This window comes from Ictidomys tridecemlineatus, chromosome 5 (assembly GCF_052094955.1).
Source record: "Ictidomys tridecemlineatus isolate mIctTri1 chromosome 5, mIctTri1.hap1, whole genome shotgun sequence".
NCBI lineage: Eukaryota > Metazoa > Chordata > Mammalia > Rodentia > Sciuridae > Ictidomys > Ictidomys tridecemlineatus.
The window spans coordinates 77,702,845-77,721,717 of NC_135481.1; the positions used below are offsets into that span (position 1 = coordinate 77,702,845).

Here is an 18,873-nt window from a genome sequence, read left to right on the forward strand (position 1 = left end):
TGAGTGCGCACACGCCCAAGTGCACATATGTTTGCATGTGTGCATGTCTACCTCACATATTGGTTAGAACAAACACATTTCATTCAGTGCCTTGAACTGCCACAACACCTGGGGCTTCATATTAATACCTTAAAAGTCCTTACCTTTTGACCAGTCCTCCATTTGTACTTTTGTTCTTATTTGCTCTGGCAATGTCCCTGGTTTTTACTCCAAGATTGAAGCTAAAATAAAGCCAACTCTAGATAAATAAACTTAAAACAATATATCAGAACACACCTAAACCTTACCTTTGTTTAACAAAGAATTAACAGGATAAATGGTTTTTGAAAACATTTACAATAGGACAATTAAGTCTATTTCAACAGGTGAAATAAAATCTTTTTCTTAGAAAAAGGTTCTTTTCCTCACAGTTATATTTTCATAAATATAGTTCAAGTTAAGCTTTTTAGACATTTTTGCTGCTTTGGTTACAGAACATTTAATGTATTTAGTGTTTCTACAACTATAATTTCTTGCATCTAAAAAATTTTATTGTTTATGCTATAATTTGTGCACCAAAAATTTCAAATTTATTAATCTGAGTTTGCTATGTATATTCATATAAAACATTTAACAATTGTAAAAGCAATTTAATCTTGTAATTTTTAAATCAAAGAAGTCAAATCATTAAATTGTGAAATTATTGGTATTTCTCTGTTGTACTTGTTTTCATAGTAAACATGGTAAAAGCTATGTAAGTTTCTTGTTTTGTTTTTGTCTTGCTTTAAAAGGGAATAAAATTAGATTTACCTCACAGCTAGAACCCTGTGTTCTTTAAAAAGTCCTCAAATAAAGCTGTAGTAAGCTTCTCCTTTTCCAATTTTCTCTAAATATGTTGATCTGGAGTTGGCAATCTTTTTCTAAGTTCCTCATTTACTTTTGGATTAGTTGAAAATATAGGAAGTTATTAATATCAAAGAAATATGTTCCAGTCAATGAAGCCATTTCCCTACATATTGCCCAAAAAGGTTAATAATAATTGAAGTATTTTAATAAGAGATTCATATAGCAAGACATGTAGAAAATACAGTCTTTAATAACCTCTGGAGTATTTTAAAACATGTCTTACAGGCTTTAATGTGCTTAGTAATATACTATTTAAAACCATAATTTTATCCCTCTGCAATATACAGTCACTCTTCCTCATCATTTACCCAGCTAATGAATGCCAGCAATTAGTAAAATGTAATCCCATTGCACAATCATTTTAATGCTTTTAGCACTCAGAAAAGTAAACACCAAATTAATACTGCTCAAGCCATATCAGATCCTAGTTGGAAGCAAGCAATTATAGTTCAGCTCCTCAGGTGTAATTAAATGATTGGAATGATTTAGTTCCATAAATGCAAGTTAATTCATAAGCAAGCAACAAATATACTGGGAGTAATTACAAGAAACATTGACAGTCTAAGCAGGGCAAATTCTTTTATGAGCCTGACATAGTAAAATGCTGCCCTCTCCTGGGCACATAAGTGAATACATCCGGGCCCAAAACAAAAAATCCAATGACACATTCTTTAAAAGCCACTAGACAAATAATATTAACTAGTATACCCATTTGATTTCATTCCATACAGTATAAAACTATGGTAATTTGTAAATACTCCCATTAAGTTAATGTTTTTTCCAATAAAGCTCTGAGTTTCAAAACGTACAGGACAATTCCTAAACACAGACTGGAAGTGAACCTTCTAGTACCCATCTGAACTACCATTATGAATACCTATGATCTCTCAATGGCAAGGCTCAAGGCCTAATTAGACTGATAGTCAATAATAACTAGCTATGTTTTCAAAAGTACTGAAATTTTTATAAAAGTTTCTAAAAAATAATTTTACTGATTTCACAGAATACTCTAAAATTAATTATTTTTAATGAATACCAATAATAAAAACAAAAACTTAAATACTGGTATAACTTCCATAATAAGCATATTTTAAAATGTAAAAAGTAATAAGCCTGTGCAACATAAAGTACATGCTGGTCTCACAACATTCTTAAGTTTTTACTTTCCTAGTCTAAAATTCAGGATGAATTTACTACTCTACTAGTCAGATGGTCCTTAACTTTTCACACAGAACTTTCACAAGCTTATTATACTTTTAAGTAATGCTATCAAAAGTGTTTGTTAAAACATGTATTTCTGCCACTAAACCTAATAGGTATCATCCCTTTGCCTTTCTAAAGCATTGAACATGTTCTCTAATAAAATACTGCAATTAGCACAACAAATGTTTACTTCTTCAATAAATGCAAATGACTTGGAGAAGATAATACTTAACACAATACCAATATCATTTGAGAGGAAGAGAGCATTAAATTAATGCCCTTCTAATTTGCTTTCAAATGCATTAATATAACCATATTCTAAGTCATATCCTCTGCAAACTATAAAAATAAAATAAATCAAAATATTAAAAAATCCTGTCACTAAGTTTAAAATGTACAGCACATTTGCTTTGCCCTTGATGTCAGAGTCTTATTTTTCAATTCATATCTTGTACACTGTAAGTTAATTGCTTTTGGAAAGTACTTATTATTCATGTAAAAATTAATGTGCCAATGTGTTTAAATCCTCTTAAATGACCATTCATGCATCTTTCTTCTTTAAGTACCAATGAAATCTGTCAAAAGACATCAATGCAAAATGATCTTAAAGAAAGTTCTAATAGAGATTTTTTTTCTGCTAACATAAGATTTTCATATTCACCAACTTTACTTAAATTCCATTAATTTTTTAAGCTACTTTTAATAAATTCACCAAGTAAAATTTTTAGGCCCCATAGTCTGTCATTTGTGTTCCAGCTGACATTATGAATATTAATAACAGTGTTATCCTGATTAAATAGGCTTCATATGAAATCCCTGTGAATCCTATAGCTCAGACATCTCATTTTTCCAACTCTTTATGAATTTGGATTCAGACATTAAACTGGAAAAATCTTAAAAAACAGATTTAATGGCACATTTGCATATTCTTAGGCAAAAATTAGATGTTTTAATGATTCAAACAATTAAAATACATATCCACATATTATAATAGGAATGGATTTCTGTAAACATGCAACATATTTTACATTTCTATTCTTTTAAGGACAATGGATTAAGGCTAATAAAATACTAATTCCTGTCCTTATCATAAAGATTTGATATCAAGAACTTAATTTTCAGTAAAAAAGTGTATATATATATATATATATATATATATATATATATATATATATATATATATACATTAAAACTAGTTAGGTGACTTTGTAGCAGACAATGAGAAAAACCAGGTTGCTTAATCATTACAAATCAAATGTAAATTAACTAATTTATTATTAGTAATCTATACCAGATTCAAAAAGCAAAGTAAAATCAATTTCCATCTAAAATTTGTTTATAAGTTGTACTGAAGAAGCTTACTTAGTTTAAAAAAAAACTCTAATCAACATTATATATCACAGTAGCATCTGTTAAATCAAAATGCTCTCTGTCCATCACAGATTCCTAATATCATTCTTCTAAGTTATTTTTAATTCTCAAAGGAAGTAAAATTTATTTTTCTTTCAAAAAAAAGAAAAATAAATTAAGCATATTGCATATCTCCTTCTCTCTCTAGGCACATAAGAATGTTGATATATCTGACAAAGTTTCCTATATTCCCCCATTAAAAAAATATAGATTGAAAAAAATTCAAACAAACATCTCTATGCTCTCAAGTATAACTTGACACTCCTTATTTACCTGGTAATTAAAACACTTCAAGAAACAAAATGTGTTCTGGGCCAATCTAAAATTTCTAATTTGTCTAAAAAATCATAAGTGATACTGTTTAAAAGTAAATAATGCCTTTTCATAAAGAAGCATTTAAAAATTGTATTTATTTACCAAAGTAGCAGTATCAAGGATTTCTAAAAGTATTTTAAAAGCCATACTTCACAAAAGCTACACTCTAGCAAAGGCTTTGGCTGGTGGCAATTTTTCTTTAAATTCCCTTAACTTAATCACAAGTCTGTGTGAGTTGCAACCAAGTATCAAACTAGAAATCACTTATAATACTGTACTGTATCCAAATGTAACTAGAAAAACTTGGAATTTATTATTTCTTAAATTGAGAAATGTTAATTATTTCTGAATTTAAACAGTTTTATTAAATGGTTAAAGGAGAGCACTGTCTTTCAGACAGCCAAATATTACTTAACACAACATATACTATATAAACTTATATCCTACTTTTGGATTGTCTTCCAAATATATAAAAGTCTCTCAAACATTCACAGCCCTTAGCACATTATTTCCCAAAAAGAATTCCTTTCACATAAATGTCCAACCCTGCCAGGCTCCAGAAACTGAATTTCCTTAGAGCTAAGAAAGAAAGAGAAGGTTGAGGGAGAAAGAATAAGGGATAAAAGAAGTTCTGCACCATAGATATCAAAATTGAAAATGCATATACTATTGGACTACACAGTTCCAAAACTATTTACAAAAATAAAATATTTTTATATACAAAGATTCTTTGAAGCAGTATTATTCATAAGACCAAATACTCAATGATGCTATGTTGTGCTGGACTTTTTTCTGTTCTTTGAACACACCAAGCTTATTCTTTCCTAAGGTTTTGCACTTGTGAGTCTCTTTGCTTAGAATTGTCCCTAGATATCTAAAATATTTTTCTCATCATTCAGGCCCTGTTCAGAAGTCCTCCTCAAAAAGGCTTTGCATGGGGTTGTGACTCAGTGGTAAAGTGCTTGCCTAGCATGTGTGAGGAACTGGGTTCGATCCCCAGAACTACATAGAAATAAAATAAAGGTACTGCATCAATCTACAACTAAAATACATACATACATACATACATACATACATACATACATACATACATTTATGTGTGTATATATGTGTGTGTGTGTATTTTAAAGACTTTGCATGGTCATCCTATCTAAAGTAGAAACTCTTCTCTCATTGCATTACATATACTATTGCCTTCATGAAATTGATTTGTTTAGGTTTTATTTCTTTGTTTTCAAGATATCTCAGGCAATTTTGTACATGAAAGTCACATGTAAACAAGACCCTTGATTTTTCTTTTCTTTGTATCCCCAGAAAAATGTGTGGCACAAAGCAAGTACTCAGCATAAACTTGGCAAATATATGGATGAACAGGTAAGAGACGGTAGATGGAAACTAGCACTAACATAAATATCCAATAGAGAACTCAACAAATAAAAAGTGGTTCAACCACATAGTAAACCTATATGGCTTATACCATAAATGCAGGAGATACATGTGCTATATATGAAAGATTCTTTCAACAAATACTTTTTTAACAGCTACGTTGTATGAACCAGAAAAAGATGAGTAAGATGGAAAATATGAATAAAATTCCTATACAAAATATTCTTAGTCAAAACAATATAGGCACAAAACATAGAAAAATAAACAGAAAAAACATGTTATACTTAATATACATGATTGAGCAGGCCTATTCCCCCCACCCCCTAGGTTGATACATAGGAAACTATTCCCAGTGAAGAGTTTTAAGAGTTGTAGGTAGACAGGCTGAGAAAATGAGGAAAAGAAGCATTTACCTTCATTTTAAATCTCTATGTATAACTTTATTTTTTACCATGTGCCTGCATGTACTATTTTTCTTTTAATAACTAAATGTTGATAAGTTACCTAGGAGTTTAGTAGGAAAACTTGAGGATGTCATATAATGACAGAAATCCCAAATGAATAGAAAGGAAGTGATCTTTATGACTCTCTTGAAATTGGAAAATGTATTATTTCTTCATAACTTTTTATAATTATACTTTGTTAAGATTTTTTGCTTGTTTGTTTAAATAGAGTGAAAAGCTCTAAATAAACTAATACACATAGCAAGAATTTTTTAGAACAGAAAAATTAAAAATGTATGAAAGGGTTTCTGAGAATTAAGCAAATGTTTTTTGGAACCACATTTCTCAGTTCTATTAGGGACTATTAATAGTAGTCTCAGAATTCAATTCAGGAGTTGAAAATTTTAAAAATTTATGATGAAAATAAATTATTCTACAATAGGAATATTATATCTCTGTCACAGATAATTCCTCTTTGGTATAATCTTTAGTGATCAAGAAATTATTACCAAAAAACAAAAAAACAAAAAACGAACCCATCTATTTCACACCACTGAAAGTCATTGTGATAGATAATTTTGGGTGTCAACTTAAGTGCATCACAGGGTTCTCATCTGTTTGGTCAAGCATTATTCTAGGAGTGTTGTTAGCACATATCTGGATAAGCAGATCAGTGGATCAGTAGACTAGGGAAAGTGAACATCCCTCCCTAACATGAATAGGAATTTCTACTGCCTAGTTGTCTTGTGATAGGACATTAAGTCTTTCCAGCATTCAGACTCTGGCATATTGGCATTTAGGGGCTCAATCCTACTAGTCTTCAGTAGAAACTACACCATCAGTAATTCTGGGTCTTCGGCCTTCTGACTCGGAATGGAACATACTTTCACTCTACAGGGTCACCAGCTTGCTGACTGCAGATTGGGGCTTGTCAGCCTTCATAACTGCATGAACCAGTTTCTGCTAAGTGTGTGTATGTGTGTGTGTATGCGTGCACATCTATCTCATATTAATTTTTTTTTCTCTAGATAACTTTAATGTGGTCCTTAAAAGACCTCAAGAGAAAAATAAATTTCTGGTGTTTTCAGATACTTCTACATTTTCGAAATTTGGAGGCAAAACAATATACTATTTTGAATATTACAGTAGTTTTCAATTAGAGTTGCAAATGGCACTTGAGAATGGATATGGTATGGCACAACATTCTAATTTAAAACAAACAAACCAACAACAAAAAAGCAAAACTTTAAAACTAGTATTATTTTCAGAGAGCTAATAACATACTAAGATTTTATAAAATATCCTGGGATGTTTTACCCTAAGCCAAACTAAACCAAATCACTTATTATAGCACAAAACACAGTATAAAACAAAGTCAGCTTCTAGAATAGTTTCTGCAGGGAACAAACAGCCTGTTTTCTTAAGATTCATATAGGTGCCAAGTTCTGATGCAATGACATAGTGCCACACACAAAGACTTACATTTCCACACATTCAACTGAAGTTCTTGGCAAATCAAAGATAAAAAAGTATTAAACCAAGTTAAATCAATCTATAATGATAACATTAAGAGCAGCCACTTGAAATCAAACAAAACAATGGCTATCAAAATGTCTTTCTAAAATAAATAAAAAATGATCATATAAAGTGTTTAATTCATTATATATCCTAATGCTAATAGATTTTATTTAACTAAAAAAATCCACTTAAATTTCTTCTATAGTTTTTAAAGTTTAACAATAAATATTAATAGAAACACTAAGAAATAGAGGAACATATATGAGAGTAACTTTAACAACAGCAGAAACTCTCAGTTTTGAACATGTAATAACAGTTTCATAATTAATACAATCTTTAGCTATGCAATTTGCCAAAATCACCATGCTGAATTACTCCCAATAAGCAATGCTGCATAAAATTATGTACTTTATTTTAAAAACTGTAATAGTAAAGAGAGCTTGTAGGCTGTGGAATACAATGACTAGAAAACAAGTATTTCAAAATAGTGAAATAAATGTTAGGTTTATAGCTCAAATCTCTGGTCCAATATTTAAGAAGTCACAACTATTACCATTCAATTTTCTGAGAAACTACAAAGCTCAAGTAATTTCTTAAATAATTCTTAATAAATGTTTTCAGTAATGAAAAACTTTGCAATATGATCCTAGGAATGGAGCCAAGATGGTGGAACAGAAGTACCCTTTGCAGAACCCTGCAGGAGACAAAAGTCAGGACAACAAAGGAGAAACTATATTCTGAGAAGAGAGAGGAAGAACTCTTGAGAACCAACAAAGAAGGGATGAAAAAAATCTAAGCAGCTTGGTAAATCAAAAAAGAAACTCACAGAAAAGTTCAAAGCAATTTGCAACTTCAATCCAATCCCAACACAACAGCATAAGATAAGTAGGAAAGTGAAACAACCTTGATACTAGCAGCAGTCTGGCAGTCTTTAAGTGCAGGAGAAATCCACCATTCTTAAAAGCCTTAAATCTAGGTCAGGGATTTGGTCTAAGAGTGACTCCTCTTGCACAACAAGGTAGTTTTAGAGAAGCAATTCCTTATGTTACTCAGTATATATAGGGTGTTATAGTGAAAAAGAATGATTTTGGAAAGGATCTTACTGTTAGGGACTAAACTGCTCTGGGGATCAGACAATCTTGAACAATCACAATTCAAGGTCCCCCATGGACAGCCTGCCACAATTATTAGATGGAAGATGGCCACGTGATGCAGTCAAGATTTGGGAGAGTGTCTGAAACAAACCAAGTTCATATAGCAGGGAACACTGCTATGATGGGATTAAGTGGAGGTTGCAGCAGTCTGTGATCCTGCTCACTGTGAGTAGAAGTTACCTGGTGACCACCACTCTAGCACAGAACTCTGTGGTTTGATTACTACCTCCCCAACCCCCACCCCGGGGGCTAAGGGGCAAATCCAAGAAAAGCTGCAATTTGGATGTTTGCCAAGTCCCTAGCTGCAGAGACTAGAAATCTCTAGGGCTGAATATAGGCCCAAGGTAATGGTGCATATACATCCTCAGTGACAAGGACATACAGTGATCCCAACAGAGCCTTGCTAGGTAAAGTACAGACTGAAAACCTCTGGAATGAGTCTACACTGCATGGCACACTTGATAATCCACCCAAACTCAGTCTAGAAGGAGGGCTTGCTGTGGTTCTGACATCCCCCGTGCTGGGTACACACACTAGAAACCTCCAGAGAGAATATAGCTTGGCACCATCAATATTCTCCTGACCCAGCCAGAGAGAAACATGGGTGCAGCCTGCTTTCTGCCCCCAATTATTTGGTGTCAGCTGAGGGGAATCACAACAATGAAGCTGTGACCAACCAACCCCCATAACTCCCTACCTAGCAGGTTTCAACCACATAAGACCCCCAACAAGTACAGCCAAGTACCTCCCTTAGGAGAAATTCTTCACTCACTCTTTTTGTCCATCTATTCAATTTTTATTTTATTTTTCATTTTTAAAAATTCTTTAATTTTTTCCCTCTCTTTTCCTGTCTTCTTTCTTGCTTCTCTTTTCTTTTCTTTTGCTTTACCTTTGTCTTTTTTAAAAACTCTTCTTCTGTTCTTTGTTCTTCCTTTAGTTATTTTATAACTTTTTGGTTTATTCTATATTACTTTTTATGTTGTTATTGCTATTGTGGCTATTTTTATTTGGCTCATACTTTACTTATCTGGTTTGTTTTTATGTTACTGTTGTTTGTATTCTTTCTGTGTGTTGCTGGGAACTGAATTGAACTGAACGTGGGCATATTGTGGGTATTTTGCTGCTGAGCTATTATATCCTCAGCCCATCCAAGAGAAATTAGACCTTACTCCAGCTATAACCTAGTCCTACTGAAATGTCTTGGTGAATCCTTTAACTTAAAGGATAGGAAAGATAAAAGCTCCCAGTCAACAACCAGGTCCCAAGTAGACATGGCTGAGGAGAGGGACCAGAAGTTCCCCTCCTACACATTCATCCCCCCATAGACACAGCACACAGAAATAACAATTGTTGTGGGCACACACCTACAAGGGACCTCAGCATTGGATACTCCCATAACCCTTCAGAATGCTTCCTGCTGACAAAAGACAAGAGGAATAAATACAGAGAAGGCATCCCTTTACTATGCTCTCTAACCACATGTCTGTCTCCATTCTTGTGAAACCTGTAACCAAATTACGAAAGCTCAGTCCCTGTCCCCAATGCCAACCAATGCCAATTTAATGGTTTTGAAAAAAGGAAAAAGAAAGTGTATTGCTTTGCTAGCAAAGGAGAAACACAGGAGATTCCTGCCCCAAAGGCTGTGACTCTCCCCATCAGGAGGGACAAGGGAGTTTTAAAGAAACTCTTCAAGGGTTATATTCCAGGTGTGTTCTGTCTGGTTCGAAGGAGCCTTGATGGCTGTTAGAATTCACTTGTTAATTTGGGAGAGATTCACTTCCCAGATCCTGAGCAGGCACCACCTTCCTGTGCTAGGTGTGTTCAAGAGGAATTAATAGGGCAAGAAAAGATAATACTGTCTCCCTAATCTTGTTAGGGGGGCAGAAGAGAGACCAAAAAAAATTTTTTTTTCTTTTAAATAAGACTTAGAATAATGATGGCTATATTCAGGTGAACGGACCATTGTTACAAACCTACAGAGAAGGTGGGTTCCTTAGGCTCCAACACACAGTATGGGCTGTGTTAAAATACACTAATCACAAACAAAGAAGTGATAGGGACATTATACAATGAAGTCCATCTGAAATTATACTCAACACTACACAATAAAATGATATCCCAGAGCACACAATCAAGCAAAGTCTGCTTCTTAGAAGGGTCTCAAATAAAAGTAAAGAGTCATCCATCCCCAAAGATGTGCACAACTCAATGCAGAAACAGAATGTGAAAAAAAACAAGGAAACGTGACATCTCTAAAGTTCATCATAACTCTCTAGTGATTCAAAAGATATGAAAGTGGATGAAATGCCAGAAAAATAACTCAAAAGAATAATTTTTTAAAAAGCTCATTGAATTCCAAGAGATACAAATAAACCGTTAAATGAATTAAGGAAGACATTGCATGACATAAATGAACAATAAAGACATAAGTTTTAGAAAAAAAAAAAAAACAGAAATCCTAGAAATAAAAGGCTTTGTAAGTCAGATGAAAAACTCAACTGCAAAGCCCACCAGTAAATTAGATCAAACAGAATAGTATCAGAGCTCAAAGTGAAAAACCAGCCTCTACCTCAGAGCAAAGCCTGTCCAAGGAAGAGGGTGTGACCTTTATCCTAGGAAAGACCCAGGAGCACTCCTAGGCACGTACCCACCCTGCTGAGTTGTTTATCTACAAATACCAGGAGAGATCTGCTGCTCCAGGTGTCCCGGACTCAGTCAGGCTAGGTGAGGACCCATAGCAACCCCCTAGCAGCCACCAATCAGCATGAGACAGGGAAATACCTGGGATGTCAGACATCCCTCCCAGTAGTTGGTAGTTGATAACATGTTGGGAAACCAGGTAGTTCAGCACGTACTCCCCTCATGGCTTAAACCAATCAGTTCAAAGGAATCCCCCTCTTTTACTCGCCAATCACCCTTACCCAACTTGTTCCAGTGAATGTGCTAATCATGTTTTAGAGTTGTTTCATGATTTTCCCATGGTGTGTGATGATTTGCTAAGAGATATGTTTGTGAAGTCCCTGCCTTCCCCAAAGAGTATATAAAACTGCTGCAAACCCTGGGCTTGGGGCCTCTCAGTGTCACCAGTTGCTGTGTGTGTGCAGAGGATGGAGCTAGCTTGCAATAAACACCTCTTTGCTGCTTACATGGATCTTGGTCTCTGGTGGTCTTTTGGGGGTCCCAAATTCGAGCATAACAAAAGACAACACTTTACGTTCAGATAATCAAAATGCAAAGAAAAAGGAGGAGGATAAGAATGAGGAGGAGAAGGAAAGAAAGAAGAAGAAAAGAAGGAGGAAGAAAAAAGAAAGGAAAAGAATAAATGAACAAAAAGAACAAGAATACTCTGGAACATCGTTAAAAGATCTGTGAATTATTCTGTGAATAATCAGAATAAAAGAGGGAGATAAATTATATACTGAAGGCATAGAAAATTTATTCAATGAAATAATTGAAAATACTAAGAAATCTGGGAAAGACAAAGAAGACATTCATGTTCAGGAAGCATTGGGAACTCAAAATAGATGTTGTAAGTCTTGTTTAGTATCTGGATGGCCATCTTAAGAAAAATTTTGCTTTCCTGCCCAACGTCCTTTCTGAGAAAGGCTCACCACTCCCTCATACACCCCCCCACAACTGCCTACATTCTTTCCCACACAAGGGCTTACCAATTCCACCATTAATCGCCCACATTAGGACCCGCCTGGCTCTAATCCCTGAGCGACCCCCATAAATGTCTCAAACCCAAAGCTTGTATTGCCTCTCTCCATCTATGGAGAGATGGTCTTTATTTGTCAGCTCTGACAAATAAACTCTCTTGTGTATCTCTGCCTGGTCTCCTTTCATTTCTTGCTTGCCCAACTTGTGGTTCCTCACTTTCCTTTCAGACATAATCAGTAAAAGAACTCTCCACAATATTCTATAGTTAAATTACCGAAAGGACAGAATAACAAAGAAAGATTATTAAAAGCTGCAAGAGAGAAATGTCAAATCATATTTTAAAGATACACTCATCAGAATAATAGCAGATTTCTTAGCAGAAACTCTATAAAGGCCAAGAGAGCATAAAATTATGTATTTCAGGCCTGAAAGAAAATAACTGCCAATCTAGATTAGTGTTATTATTACACCCAACAAAGATATCCATAAGAACCAAAAGAGAAACAAAGACTTTAGAAGACAGGCATAAACTAAGGGAATTCATGACTATTAAACCAACACTACAAAAGGTACTTACCAAAAGCCATATCTAAAAGAGGAAGAAAGATAAACACAATCATGAGAGCATGCCAAAGAATAAATCTCACTGGAAGACTAGTAAAGCAAATGAGAGTTAGGAAAGAATCACATATTATCAATACAATAAACTATCTAACCTCTGCGATTAAAAAGAAAAGAAAACAGGTCTGTGTAGCCTGGCATGCTCAGTGCAGGGACAGCAGCCTTGGCCCTGGGAGCACCTACGTAGAACAGGCAGCCAGGTGTGGAGGGGCCAAGAAAGCCTGTGGTGGGTGAAGGAGCAGCTGGTCTTTCATAATGAGAGATTTTGGATGCTCCTCTCTGTTCTGTGTAGTTGACAGTGTGGGTGATGAGGAGATGGCTGACAGTCCCAAAAACTTTCTCCAGGACCTTGGTAGGAGAATCAAAGACTCCACCTGGGGTATTTGTACCTTCTCAAAGCTAGATGCTTGAATCCATCAGAAGTAGAAGAAGGGTAAATAGTGTTGAGCCCAGAGTATAGAGCATAAGCAAGCCACGTATGGTTAGCCAAATTTTCCAGGGCTGTGCTTAGAATGGTGGAGTATTCTGATTCAGTCTCCTCTTGTTTTATCGCGTTTATTCCTGTGCTTCAGTCAGTAACAGCTGGAATTACTGGTGATCTATCACTATCTGGAGATGTAAGGTAATAGCTGGAATTCTTCCTCACATCAATTTTCATTGCTCTTTGGGTGCTTTCCCTGTTTGTGCTTAGCAAAGTTGTGAATGTCATTTGGTTTCAAGATATTGCTTACCTAATATTTGAGGTATCAGGGAGGAAGTCCCATCCACTCCCTAGTGTCAGCAAGATAATCACCTCTGTGCTTTTTTAACCTTTTCCTTATCCAGGGGATGTTTATGAGTCTCTTTCCCATCCATCAAGTTGGTCAGCTGGTCAGTTTGCTTCTCTACTCACTGTACTGTTTTGAATATCATTGGTTCAATAAAGGAAGTGAAATGCACTAGCAATTGTCAAACACAGAAAAGAACTAGTTTGCCCTTGGCTTTCCTCACAGCAATGCAGTCCTCATACATTATCAGTGGCTGCCTCTTCTCTATCTTCTTTCCTTTATTCACCATTAGTGCTAATGAAGTAAAGACCCCTGGAAAAGCATACATTTTCCAGTTGCGCCTGTTCTACTTGGAGGTATTCTTAAGAAACAGACTCTTCCACAAGACAGTCTACCTTCAGTCTACCTTGAACAGCTCAACATCTGCAAAGAAGGTCCCTTCGCTGCATCCATCTCCTGCCAAACTGAAGGCTGCTGCAGGCCACTGAGTTGCATGTCATCTAAAGGGGATAGGTAGTTTGGAAGGAGGCTGTGGCAGCTCTTTTCTCTATCCTCCCCTAGATAGGAAAGGCAGGACCCACTCTGCCAAAGGCCTTCTTCCCTTCTCTTTGAGGAATTAGAATTTTTGTTTCTGGTACATGTAAGGCAGAATCTTTGACACCAGTATGTGTATTTTTATTACCAGGAGTCTGAATACTTTAGTTTTCTCCCTGTGCCATTTACCCTCCTATCTCTGAATTCCTGAATTCTAGCACCCTTGGAATGAATGGATTTTGTAATTCTAGCTGATTTATTTTGTGGATTTGTTATTTTTCTGTGAAACACATACATGGAATATGGGAGGTAGAGTATCTCATTTGCTCCTTATTTTCTCCCTTTATAACCTCACTGTCTTATTTCTTCTATCTCAGGTTAGGTTTTGTAACACAAAAAGATAAACAAAAAAAGAAAACAGAAAAAAAAAAAGATGAGACAGAATGAAAAGACCTCACAGACAGATTGGCTGGGTTTTGAGGACTAATTTATTTATTGGTAAGAAATGCATCTAACTGGCAAAGAAATATACAGACTGAAAGTAAATGGATGAAAAATGATAGTCTAAACAAATGGAATCTGAAAACAAGCAGGAGAAGCTGTATTCCTATCCAACAAAGAGATTTTAAGACAAAATTAGTCAGAAGAGACAAAGACCACTACATATTGATAAAGAGGATAATTCCCAAAGAAGATAAAACAATCATAAATATATATATACAGTAAGCATTGAAGCACCCAATTTTATAAAACAAATATGACATAAGGTGAAAGATAGGCTCAAATACAATAGTAATAGATGACTTCAATAACCCACTCTCACCAACAGATAAGTCTTCCAGACCAAAGATAAATAAATTTAAAAACATCAGAGTTAAATTACAATATAGACCAAATAGAGTTAACAGACATCTAAAGGATACTTCATTCAATTGCTGAACCATCAGTCCATTGAGCTTTTTCAAACACAGATTATATATGAGGCTAGAAAGCAAGCCTTAACAAATTTTACAAAAATGAAAAATTCCTTGTATTTTATCAGATCTTAGTGGAAATGAACTAGAAATCAAAAACAAGAGCAAGTACAGAAATAATTCAAACACATGGAGATTGAACAGTAGACTTGTGAATGAAAAAATGGATCACTGAATAAAGCAGGGAAGAAATTTAAAAATCCCTAGAGTCTAATAAAAATGAAAACAGCATTCCAGAACCTCTGAGGTACAGTAAAATCAATGCCAAGAAAGAAGTTTATAGGTATGAGTGCAAATAGAACACAAAGCTTAAGAAATTGGTAAAGTTGTTACCAGTGACCTGTGGCATATGGGAAATAGGCGAGGTACATGCTGTCACCTTTAGCAAATATTTTCCTCACCAAGCTACTCAGAGGCCTGAAGCAGCTTCCTAGTTAGGTACTGCTATTCATTTGTAATGTAAGTAATTAATTTTATCACTTGTTGGAGTCACAATGACATGAACCTGAAATATTTCATTTTATATTCAAAGACATTTATTTCCATTGCAGACATTTCCCACTTATAGAATTATCATATTTTGTACATGTACAATAATTTTTGTTTTATTTATTTATTTGTTTATTGATAGTGGGGATTGAATGGTGCTCTATCACTGAGCTACATCCTCAGCCCCTTTTTACAAACACACACACACACACACACACATATATTTGTATGTCTTTATTGAGGTAAGATTGAAGTACAATAAATTGCACATATTTGAAGTACTCAATTTTATCAAATTTCTTTAACGCTTATTTTTTAGTTGTAGGTGTGCATATACCTTTATTTTATCTTTATGTGGTGATGAGGATCGAACCCAGTGCCTCATATATGCTAGGCAAGTGCTCTACCTCTGAGCCACAACCCCAGCCCAATTTTATCAGTTTTGACATGTATGTAATCAATACAATCAATATAAAAAGCATTTCCATTTTTTAAAATTTAAAATCATGCAGACTGCGTTTCCTGCATGATTTATTACATTAGATATAAAGGACCCCACTCCCACATGTCAACTACTTCAAAATTAAATGGCACACTTATAAATATTTCACAGGATAAGGAAGAAAGCACAAGAAAAGTAAATAAAAAGTGCTTTGAACTAAGCGATAATAAAATCTTAAAATATCAGAATCTCTAGGATGAAACAGTATTCATGAACATTTATAACTTAAAGTACTGGTATCAGAAAGAAGCAAGATTAATAATCAAATTGTGTTCAAATCAGTAGGAAGGTAAAAATAAGAATAGGAGCAGAAATATACTAAATAGAGAAGAAATAATACAGCTAAATATTGATAAAAACCAAACAAGTCTAATTAAGAAAAAAAAGAATACAAAAAATAATGGAAAGGGAACTATCAAAATAACCCTACAGATGCTAAAAATATATTAAGGTAATATTGTGGTAGTAGAAGCAAATATGACTCCATTTTGTTTTATGACTTCATCCTGTAAAAAACCATGCCAAGTAGAAGAGTCATGACTGGAACAAGATATTCTTTTCCTTTTGCTATAGAAACCTTTAAGAACACGGAACTACCTAATGGGGTATTGTTTCTGTAACTAGGGGGTAACGGGGCTCTGTTTCTGTAACTGGGGTGACTGGGCTAACCGTGATTGGTTAGGCTTCCCTCGCTTAATTGCACTGTCTCGCTTCTGTAACCTGGCTTGCTTGAATTGGCTAGACCCCCCCCCCCAACATCCCTTTTGCGGTTTTCAGGCTTATAAGGAGTGCCCTTGCAATTGTTTGGGGCTGATCAGGGGAATAGCTTTATGTTCTGGTCAGCCGCCACTGGTGTGCTTCAATAAAGGCTTGATTCGATTACACGTGAGTGTTCTGGAAGTCAGTTTATGAAACCCTGGGACGAAGCTTTAAACATAACAATATAACAACAGTATGCCAACGTATGTGATAGCTTACATAATATGGTTTATATTAGAGAAGGAACCATGCACTGCTAAGAAAGTGTATTCAGTCCTTGAAGGATGAAATATGCCTGTTAAGTCTAAGTTGTCAATTGTATTTTTTAGTTCTACAGCTTCTTTATTTAGTTTTTGTTTGGAGGATCTATTCAGTAGTAACAAAGGCATGTTAAAGTTACCCAGTATTATTGTGTTGTGGTCTATCTGATTCCTGAAATTCAGAAGGGTTTGTTTGAGGTACGTAGATTCTCCATTGTTTGGGCATGAATATTTACAATTTCTATGTCTTGTTCATTATAGTTCCCTTAAGCAGTATGAAATGGCCTCCTTTCTCCCTGCTGCCTAACTTTGGCTTGAAGTTCACTTTATCTGATACAAGGATAGAAACCCCTACTTGTTTAAAAGACCCACATAAATGATATGTTTTCTGTCCATCCTTTTACCTTCAGTCTATGGATGTCTTTGCCTATGAGGTGAGCCTCTTGAAGACAGCATATTGTTGTTCTTGTTTTTTAATCCAATCCGCCAATCTATGTCTATTGATTGATGGGTTTAAGCCATTTGCTTTCAATATTATTATTCAGAAATTATTTTTCTTCCCTGTCATTTTGATTTATTTCTTGCTTGTAGTTTGAATTTGTTTCTCCTTTGAGTAACAATTCTTCTAGTATAGTTCTTCCCTTTGTTTTCACTTTTTTTTTCATTTCTTCATCATGAAATATATTATTGAGAATATTCTGAAGTACAGATTCTCTAGCTGTAAATTCTTTCAACTTTTGTTTATCATGGAAGGTTTTTATTTCATCATCAATCCTGAAGCTTAATTTTGCTGGCAGTATTCTTAGCTTGTATTCATTTTCTTTCAGAGCTTGGTATATATTATTCTAAGACCTCCTTGCTATGAGGGTTGAGAAATCACTGAGATCTGGACTGATTTCACACTAAACATTATTTGCAGTTTTTCTCTAGCAGTCTTTAAAATTCTTTGGTTATTCTGTATGTTATGCATTTTCATAATAATATGCCCTGCTGTGAGTCTGCTTTAATTCTGTATATTTGGGGTCCTATAAGCCTCCTGTATTTGATTTTCCATTAAGTTTAGGAAATGTTCTGATATTATTTCATTGAAAAGATTGTGCATTCCTTTGGTTTATATCTCTGAGACTTCATCTATCCTGATATATCTTAAATTTGGTCTTTTCAGGTTACTGCATATTTCTTAGAAGTTCTGTGCATAGTCTCTTAACATCTTTTCTCTACGGTCAACTTTGTTTTCAAGACTATATATTTTGTCTTCATCGCCTGAAATTCTGTCTTTCAAGTGAAGTAGTCTGTTGGTGATACTTTCCACTGAATTTTTAATTTGGTTTATTGATTTCTTAATTTTGAAGATCTTTGCATGATTACTTTTCAGAATCTATATCTCTTTATAGACGTGATCTTTCACTCCCTGTATTTTCTTTCTGATTTCACTCCTTACATCATCCTTTACTTCATAGATCAGTTTAACTAGATACATTCTAAATGACTTCTCTGATATTTCTTCCACCATGGTGTCAATAGATTCTGTTATTGAAGTATCTTTGTTTGGCATAATTTGCTCCTTTGATTTTTCATGTTATTTGTGGGTCTACTCATCTAGCAGTATAAATCTGAGGTAGTACAGTTTCTACCTTGTGGATATGTAGTATCCCTAAAGGTTTCTAGTACCTTACCATGTAGGGGTACACAAATAATAACAACGAATGCAAACAATATACGGCATTAAACAAAATAGTTTCTATTATGACATCAACAATGCTACTTATCACAATAACAAAAATGATATGACCAGTTATTGCCTACAATAAAAACAGCAAGTTTGCAAGAGTTTACAATTTCAAATGGTAGAGAGAGAACAGAAGTAATATAGGATGTGATGATTATGAGGGCTGAACACAGAAGATAAAAGTAAAAATATTAAGGAAGAGTGAAAGAGAGAACAATAGAGATTGACTGTTACCAGAAGAAAATAGAGAGGGAATCAAGAAAA

General features: G+C 34.5%; 1 protein-coding gene, 1 long non-coding RNA gene and 1 pseudogene across 17 annotated transcripts in view; 2 read left to right on the forward strand and 1 right to left on the reverse strand.

The window, feature by feature from the left end:
- The window catches only part of LOC144377839 (uncharacterized), a 138,274-nt gene extending 132,994 nt beyond the window's left edge, over window positions 1-5,280 (forward strand). The window contains exon 3 of the long non-coding RNA XR_013439024.1: window positions 5,128-5,280. This is a non-coding gene — a long non-coding RNA (uncharacterized LOC144377839). The remainder of the gene's footprint in view (window positions 1-5,127) is intronic.
- Window positions 1-18,873, reverse strand: part of Mipol1 (mirror-image polydactyly 1) — a 328,689-nt gene that overhangs the window by 255,274 nt on the left and 54,542 nt on the right. For 4 of the 16 annotated variants that reach the window (XM_040276489.2, XM_040276490.2, XM_040276500.2 and 1 more), the window contains exon 3: window positions 144-221. The exons of the other annotated variants lie outside the window; for them this stretch is intronic. The gene's annotated coding sequence lies outside the window, so the exon portion shown is untranslated. The remainder of the gene's footprint in view (window positions 1-143; window positions 222-18,873) is intronic. 16 annotated transcript variants of the gene reach the window in all.
- LOC101971113 (etoposide-induced protein 2.4 homolog) lies at window positions 12,911-13,850 on the forward strand (annotated as a pseudogene).